Source organism: Nematolebias whitei, chromosome 9, assembly GCF_014905685.2.
Source record: "Nematolebias whitei isolate Nwh7 chromosome 9, NemWhi1, whole genome shotgun sequence".
NCBI lineage: Eukaryota > Metazoa > Chordata > Actinopteri > Cyprinodontiformes > Rivulidae > Nematolebias > Nematolebias whitei.
In genome coordinates, this window is record NC_056506.1 from 6,569,679 (window position 1) to 6,579,027 (window position 9,349).

A 9,349-nucleotide genomic window follows, 5' to 3' on the forward strand; every position below is an offset into this window, starting at 1 on the left:
TCTGTCATGAATCACGTCCTTGTATTTAGATCTTTATCACTCTGTTCACTAGCTCTGGTTTCTCAGTTCTGTTCTGCTCTTTTCATTCTCACTCCTTATCTCCTTCTACCTGGTTCTCATGTGTGTGTGTATGTGGAGAACCAGTCTGTCCACTCTGCATGTTGGTGAAGGCTGACTACACTAATTGTCTGCACTGCAGCCAGCTGGCCTGATTATCTCTGACTGGCTGCACCTGTTCTCTCCACCCTTTATAAGCAGCAACCTGTCAACTCTTCGGTGCCCGATAGTTGAACACTCTTAGTAGTCAGTAAATATCTCGCGTTCATGCCTGTAGTCCTTGTTGCCCTCTCTTGTCCCTGTTCAAGTCCTCACTCCTTGTCTTGCCCTCCACGCTACCTGTCCCTCTTTCTGGTTGTCCTCCCCTTCTTGTTTGGCCTGATCTCTTGGCTCCTTGACCCTCTGCCTGCCTCGACCACGTCTCTTTGGATTGCCCTTTTGGATTTGGTTCTGCATCTGCTCTTGGTACCGACCCACGCCTGCCCGACCACCGATCTGCCTGCTCCTCTGGTACTGCCTGACATCTGCTTCTCGTTACTGGACCTTAGAAAGCCTGACCTCCCCTTTTGGATCACGGACTCTGGACACACAGACAGCTGCGGCCGACTGTCGTCCTTCACCGGACTCAGCCCTTCCAGCAGCTGCAGATCTGGACACTTCCACCTTTCAGGACCCTTGAGATCATCTGAGACGGTTAGTGGTTTTTCCTTATTGACTATTCTCCACGTTCTGATAATCAGCACGACCACTAACCGTTCTCTGCTTCTTAGATTGCTCCTGCCGTTAACCGACACCAGAACCAGAACCCAGACCAGCACCGAGACCAGCTGTCACTTCCCTTCTAGAAACAATAAACACTTATTATTTATCGTCAGTCTGTTGTGTTGTGATCTTGGTCCAAACCCTCACGAGAGTTCCTTACACTCTTACCCTAGAGAGCATTTATAATCATGCTCACTGCTCTCGTCATCCCCCTCTGCAGAATGTCTCTGTCACTATGTGCTTGTTTGTGCAAGGTGTTTTTTTTAATATCAGAGTTTTTTTTCTTCTCAGGCACGAAAAAAATTCTGATAGGAATTTTTTTTGCCTCCAATTCCTACATGTGTCCAGTTTATCACTTTTATTGTCTGTCCAAACAGGTCTCACTTGTAAATGAGTCTTTGAGGCGCAATGTGACATATCTGTTTAAATAAAGGTTGAATGAAAACTCGGAACTCGGAGAGGCGGCCGGATCTATTTTAAAGATTTTAAAAACAATAATGACAACACCGTGGTCTAATGCTGAAGTGCAGGCATTTTTTGTGCTTGGTGGCCGACAACAAAATTCAGAGCGAGCTAGATGGAGCTCCGCCGGTCTCTCTGGTCCTCCACTGGAGCTTTGGAGCTCACTCAGGCCATCCAGGGCATCATCTCCCCTGCTCAGAGCTCCGCTGGTCATCGCGGCAGATCCTCCATGCCGTGGACTTGGGCTCTGGATCCCGGCCTTGCTTGCTCTGCAGGCTCCAAGCTCTGCTGGTCACTGTGGAGGACCATACAAGCTGCTGACTTGCAGAAGGCTGGGGTCCGAACCCCGGACTCGCGTGATTAGTGGTGTAACGGTACACATGGATGTATTGAACCGTTTCGGTACAGAATGTTTGGTTCGGTCCATGTGAGTACCGTTTTGGTTATTTTTTCACTCATTAAATTTTATTAACGAGAGATTATGCACTGCGGAACTAAAGTTCCTAAGCGTGTTGCAGCACGGCACTATTAATTGCTGCATTGTGTTGCAGCACACATAACATTAGCAGCCTAGCAGGCAATGGACAAGCCTGAGCTTTAAGACCCATTCATGTTGTTGCAGTCTCCTGTTTGGGAACATTGTGCTTTCTTGTTAAAAACTCAACAGTGAGAGAAGACAAGTGCAAATCCAAAGCTGTGTGTTGACATTGTCTCACAGAGATGGGCTCTGTAGCAGGCAACATGTCTAATTTATTACCGTACTTTATGATGATGAGCGAGAGAGAATATTCACCCACCTCATAACATAAATGATAACCGTGCAAGAAGAGGTAATGTTATTGTATTATTGTGATCTAATTAACTTTTTTAAATTTAAAATTATAATCTTCTTAACTCAATTTTTTTACCTCTTTGTGTTTGCAGGATGTCACCAAGATAGCAGCTGAGTCTACTTCATCTTCAGGGAAATGTTTTATTTATTTTTATACAAACATATTGTTTATGTTCTGCCCAAGGCTAAAGGTTAAAAATAGTTCAGTCAGAGATTCTTTATTGTCGTTCGCACCACATGTGGTACATGTGGTGGGACAAAATTATGTACACAGGGTCCCAGTTACATCTAACAAAAAAAAGTAAAAAAAAAAAGATAACATCTAAGATATGAACTGATAAAAACATACACTAAGCACTAATAGCATAAAAACATTACATCTAACAGCAGCACGAACATGAGCATGAGTCTGTGTGAGCAGATGAGCACACATGAACACATCAACATGAAACAGATCAGCAGCAACATGAAATAGATCAGCAGCAACATAATGTGATTTTTCACAGTGATTATTCTGGTTAGAGATTCATGAGTCTAACAGCCTCAGGGTAGAAGCTGTTCCTCAGTCTAGTGGTTCTACACTTAATGCTCCTCAACCTCCTTCCTAAGGGGAGGGGGGCAAAAATTGTGTGTGCTGGGTGAGTGGGGTCCTTCATGATGCAGGTGTCCCTCTTCCTGCATCTGGAGGTGTAGATGTCTGTGATGGTGGGGAGGCTGATTCCGACAGACTTCTGTGCAGCCTTCACCACTCTCTGCAAAGCTTTTCTTTCTGCAGCTGTGCAGCCTCCATGCCACATGTTGATGCTGGAGCACAGGATGCTCTCCACTGCACACCTGTAGAAGGAGGTGAGGACTGAGCTTCCCAGACCAGCTCGTCTCATCCGCCTGAGGAAGTAGAGTCTCTGATGAGTTTTCTTGATCAGGCTGGTGGTGTTCTTGCCCCAGCTGAGGTTGTCATTCATGTGTACACCCAAGTACTTGTAGCTGGAGACCACTTCCACCACAGATCCTCTTATGTTCAGGGAGGTGTAAGCATGTTTGTTCCTTCTGAAATCCACAATCATCTCCTTTGTCTTCTTCACATTGATGTGAAGGTTATTCTCTTTGCACCAGCTCTCCAGGTGTTCCACTTATTGCCTGTAGCTGTACTCATCATTGTTTGTGATGCATCCCACCACCACTGTATCATCTGCAAACTTTACAATGTGACAGTTTTGATGGGTAGCTGTACAATCATATGTGAGCAGAGTAAACAGGAGGGGGCTCAACACACATCCCTGAGGGGAGCCAGTGCTGAGGGTTATGGTGGAGGAAGAGAAGTTGTGGATCCTCACTGACTGTGGTCTGTTTGTTAAGAAGTCTAGTACCCAGTTGCAAATGGAGGGGCTTAGTCCTAGCTTAGTCCTAGTGTGAATAGTTTGTCCATCAGGGTTTGGGGGATCATGGTGTTGACGGCAGATGTGAAGTCCACAAAGAGCATACGGACGTAAGAGTCTTTCTGCTCCAGGTGGTTGAGTGCAGTGTGGACCACAGAGGAGATGGCATCCTCTGTTGATCGGTTCTCGCGGTATGCATACTGATGAGGGTCCTCGTTGATATTGATGGTTGTTTTGATGTGGGTAATGACCAGTTATTCGAAGCATTTAGCAACTATCAGAGTGAGGGTCACTGGCTGATAGTCATTCAGACCAGTCACTGTAAAGCTTTTTGGGACTGGGTTGATGGTGGCAGTCTTCAGGCAGGTGGGAACTGTCTCCAGGGTAAGTGAGGTGTTAAAGATGTCTGCCAGTACCTCGCAGAGGTGATTGGAACATTCTTTCAACACTTTCCCCGGGATGTTGTCTGGGCCGGTTGCCTTGTGCAGATTAATCCTCCTGAAAGTACTCCTTACTTCTGCTGAGGTCACGCTGAGATACTCTTCAGCCGGTGGTGGGGTGAGACGGTGCTGGGTGGTCTGTTTGGATCTTCAAAGCATGCATAGGACTGGTTGAGGGCATAAAGCAGCGATGGGTCTTTGGGGCATTGTTCGCTCCTTCCTTTATAATCTGTTATACACTTAATGCCCCTCCACATGTTCCGAGGGTCTTGTGAGGTGAATTGACCTTGAATTGATCCTTTGTGCATATGTGGCCTTGGCACTTTTAATACCAGCAACCAGCTCTTTCCATGTCCTTCTCAGCTCCTGTGAGTTTCCAGACCTGAAGGCAGTGTTCCTGGCTTCAAGCAGGGTGTGCACCTCTGCATTCAGCCAAGGTTTTCTGTTTGGGTAGCATTTAACATAACCGATGGTGGAGACGGTGTCAGAACATGTACTAATGTAACCCAGAACTGAGGATGCATATTGGTCCAGATCAAGTGATCCTCCATTTTCAGCAACTTCTCTGAAAACCTGCCAGTCTGTTCATAATAAGTTAGTGATAAAAAATGCATAATAATTCATCCATCCATTATCTTTACCTGTTTATTCCATTTTGGGTCACGGGGGTCGCCGGTGCCCATGTCCAGCAATCACTGTGCGAGGGGCGGGGTACACCCTGGACAGGTCGCAAGTCCATCACAGGGCCACATAGAGACAAACGAGACAAACAACCATTCACTTTCTCACTCACACCTAGGGACAATTTAAAGTTACAAATCAGCCTAACATGCATGTTTTTGGTCTGTGGGAGGAAACCGGAGCACCCGGAGAAAACCCACGCATACACGGAGAGAACATGCAAACTCCATCCAAAAAGGCCCCTAGACCGGGTTTTGAACCAAGGACCTGCTCGCTGAGAGGCAGCAGCTCTACCAGTTGCGTCACCGTGCTGCCCACATAATAATTCATCTGTACTAATTCATGTTAAAAAGATGGTCAATTAGTTAAGAAAACTTCTATACAGCCAGTGTTGGTTTATATGTATTTTATTTTGAAGGCAAATCTTTTGGTTGCAATGCATTATGAGAAACAGAAGCAGTTGTCAGTTGGACAACCGTTTTACAGAGAAACCTGCCTATACATGTACAAACTTTGCCTCCTGTGTCCAAAATTTTTATTTACACCTTTGAAAGCAGTGGCTGTGTCTAATCTATGTTCTGTTTAACATTATATGTTTCATAAGAGCTGATAGAGATCGTTTTGTGAATGTGTTTGTACCAGGAATTAGCCTTATCCCAAGAGCTGTCACATTCGGTCATCAGGAATGTTTGAACCCACGTGCGGGGAGGATGACAAGGATGCTCGAAGAAAATGTAAAAATGTTTATTAAACAAAACAAAATTAAAATGCTGACAGGGCAGCTACTCACAAAACTGGAAACAGGCAGATCAGGGCTGGCAGGACAAAACGCTGAACACGACACCATGGAAGGATAATCCCAAGACAAAGACAAGACACCAGTGAACTGAATATTTACACACACACACACTGATTAGGACAATGACAGACACCTGCAGTGATTAACATTAGACACAGGTGAGACAGGGACTGAACACAAGGAAAAACACTGAGTGCTGGATCAGGAAACATGAGGAAACAGACAGAGACAGGACAAAAACCCAGAAACCCTACAGTTCCCCCCACTCAAGGGATGGCTCCTGACATCCCAAGAACAAGATACATCCAACTTGGGTGGGAGGCGGGACAAAACAGGACAGAGAAACACATAGTGCCAGAAGAACAAAAAAACAACAGGAAAACCTGGGAAACACAAGACACAAAAAAGAAAAAAAAACAAGCTCAGGGTCAAAGTGGACAGTCAGGAGACCATCCAGGGCAGGGCCAGTACTCAGGATGGTGACTAGGTGACCATCCCAGATGAGGCAAAAGTTCCGGTGGGCGACCAGGGTAACGTCCCAGATGAGGCAAGAGATCAGGGGGGCAACCAGGAAACCATTGACCCGCAGACCAGAGTTCCAGTGAGTCCGGGACTGCCTGGACTCAGGTAGATGTGGACCCCCAAAGCCAAACCAGGGGTGAGGACCTCCGCAGATGGGTCGGAAACGAGGAAGACCTCAGGTGGGTCGGGACGAAGACTGCAGGCGGGTCGGGGACGAAGACCTCAGGCGGGTTGGGGACAAAGACTTCAGGCGGGTCGGGGACGAAGACCTCAGGCTGGTCAGGGACGAAGACCTCAGGCAGGTCAGGGACGGAGGCCTCAGGTAGGTTGGGGATGAGGACCTCCAAAGATGAGCCGGGAGCGAGGACCTCCGAAGACGAGCCGGGAGCAAGGACCTCTGAAGACAAGCTGGGAGCGTGGACCTCAGCCGAAGAGCCAGGATCTTCTGCGGTAGAGTGGATCTCAGCAGAAGAACCAAGAGCGGGGACCTCAGCTGAAGAGCCGGGAGTGAGGACCTCAGCCAAAGAGGCGGGAGCGAGTACCTCGAGAGACGAGCCAGGAACCAGATCTGCAACAGGTGCTGGTGGTGGAGTCAGGACTGCAGCAGGAGAGTCAGGTACAGGGACTACAGCTGGAGAACCAGGAACGGGGACCAGAGGCAGAGCTGCAGCTGGAGAACCAGGAACGGGGACCAGAGGCAGAGCTGCAGCTGGAGAACCAGGGACCAGAGACGAGGCTGCAACTGCAGGTGATAGAGCCAGGGCTGAAGCTGGAGAACCAGGGACGAGAGACAGAGCTGCAGCAGCAGGTGATGGAGCCGGAGCTGTTGCAGCCGGAGCTGCTGCAGCCGGAGCTGCTGCAGCCGGAGCTGCTGCAGCCGGAGCTGCTGCAGCAAGTGATGGAGCCAAAGCTGCTGCAGCAGGTGATGGCTTCAGAGCTGCTGCTAGGGAGTCAGAAACAGGAACCAGAGCTGCAGCAGCAGGTGGACCAGGAACCAGAGCTGTAACAGGTGGTGGAGGAGTCTGGGCTGCAGCAGGTGGTGGAGGAGCCATGAACCCCTCAGGAGGACTGGAATGAGAAACATCTACCTGGGTCTCTTCACAGTGGGACAGAAGTGGAGCCAGATATGTTGCCACTATGGAAGCCTGCCACCATTCAAGCTCCTCCAGTGAGGGAGGGCTGTACTGCTCCTCTGAGGGACACAGGTACCTCCCCCCCAGCAAAATTTTCCTCCATTCCTCCGGCGACTGAGGGCTGGGCTTTTCCTCCACTCGCGAGGCTCTCCCCTTCTTGCGCTGGGTTCAGGGAGGACCAGCGGTCTGCCTCCCTCTCTCCGACGATTGCTTGGGACCGCCAGGTGGAAAGCGAGGAGGAGGTGGGCAACGGAATGCAGCGGCGCGGTGAGGCAGAGAGGGACGGAGAGGCTGTGAGGCTGAGGACCCAGGTTTAATGGCCAGGCAGGTCCCCCAAAATGGATTCCTCCTCTCCTCCCTTTCTCTATCTTTCTGGGCAGTCTTCTCTGCCTCATGGGCCAAAAACTCGAACAAAGTAATCATCCTCCCGCTGGGTTCAGTATGGTCTCGGGATTCTGTCACGTTCGGCCGTCAGGAATGTTTGAACCCACGTGCGGGGAGGATGACAAGGACACTTGAGGAAAACGGAAAAAATGTTTATTAAACAAAACAAAATCAAAATGCTGACAGGACAACTACTCACAAAACTGGAAACGGGCAGATCAGGGCTGACAGGACAAAAGGCTGAACACGACACCATGGAAGGATAATCCCGAGATAAAGACAAGACATCAGTGAATTGAATATATACACACACACTGATTAGGACAATGACAGACACCTGCAGTGATTAGCATTAGACACAGGTGAGACAGGGACTGAACACAAGGGAAAACACTGAGTGCTGCATCAGGAAACATGAGGAAACAGACAGAGACAGGACAAAAACCCAGAAACCCTGCAAGAGCTTGTTTTGTCTAGCAATGATGCTAACGATCTAATTAGCACATGAAAATATTGCTAGAATGACTGTTTATCATTAGTGACAGCTAAGTTTAACTCTTATTCATGTTTTCTGGTACTAGCATTTAGCTAGGTTCATTTATTTCACATAACAAAGAACTGATGCATATTTTATTTTCTGTTTATTTTCTAGTTTCACTCAACCCCTTTCATTAAGCTTTTCAAGCAACAATTGTAAAGAATTGTAAGCTGTCAAAAAGACCGTAATAAAGGAGCAATACACTCAGTTTCCTGGCTCATGAAAATTGAGTTTGGCTTGCAGTTGATCTGCGTTAACATACACAGTGTACCCAACACGTAGTGATAACAGTACAGTGAAAAGCCAGATCAGCAGTTGGTGGAAGATAAAACTCATGCCATAGCGATGGACAACGCTCATGAGGAAAAGGCAGAAGAAATGGCTCACTCCGAAGCTAAAGCATCATCCAAAGCTAGCTCCAGATCCAAACACCAGCATGCCCAGTCCTTCAAGGATGAGACGTTCCTAAAAATAATGGAAGTTCACCAGGATGAACAAAATTACTGAATCGCTCCTTTACCTTTCAAGTCCCCTCATTTGCCACTCCCAAATAACAGAGACCAAGCACTGTCTAGACTCAGTTCACTGAGACGCAACTTAACCAATAAACCCCAAATGAAAGAACAGTTTTCAGAGTTTATGGACAAGCTGTTTAAGAACAACCATGCAGAGATTGCTCCACCCATCATCGACAACACTGGATGCTGGTACCTGACCATTTTCGGGGTATATCATTCCCAGAAGCCCGGTCAGATACGGGTAGTTTTGACTCTAGTGCAGGGCAGTGTTGTGTGTCGCTCAACTCAGTACTGCTAACGGGCCCAGATCTCAAGAATACCCTCCTTGTTGTGCTGATTTGGTTTAGGAAAGAGCTCATTGCAGCTAATGCTGACATCCAGCAAATGTTTTATGGATTTCTAGTCACACCAGACCACAGAGATTATTTAAGGTTTTTGTAGCATAAAGACAAAGGAGTTGCAGGAGTACCGTGTGCAAGTGCATGTTTTTGGTAACAACCCGTCACCGGCAGCAGCCATCTATTGCCTACAAAGAGCCATCCAGAGAGGCGAGACAATGTTTGTAACAGACACAAGACACTTTGTCGAAAGACACTTCTACGTGGATGATGGATTGATTTCGCTTCCCACTGAATCAACAGCCCTGATCTGCTTAAGCGCACATGTGCATCCTTGGCTGAGTCCAACCTCAAACTCCCAAAATACCCCAAACAGTGTATCAGTCATCAGGGGTCTTGTTCACGAATGAGGGAAAAATGGAGCATGAGATCGATAGGCGGATAGGTGCAGCGTTTGCAGTGAAGCGGGCGCTATACAGGTCTGTCGTGGTGAAGAGAGAGCTGTCA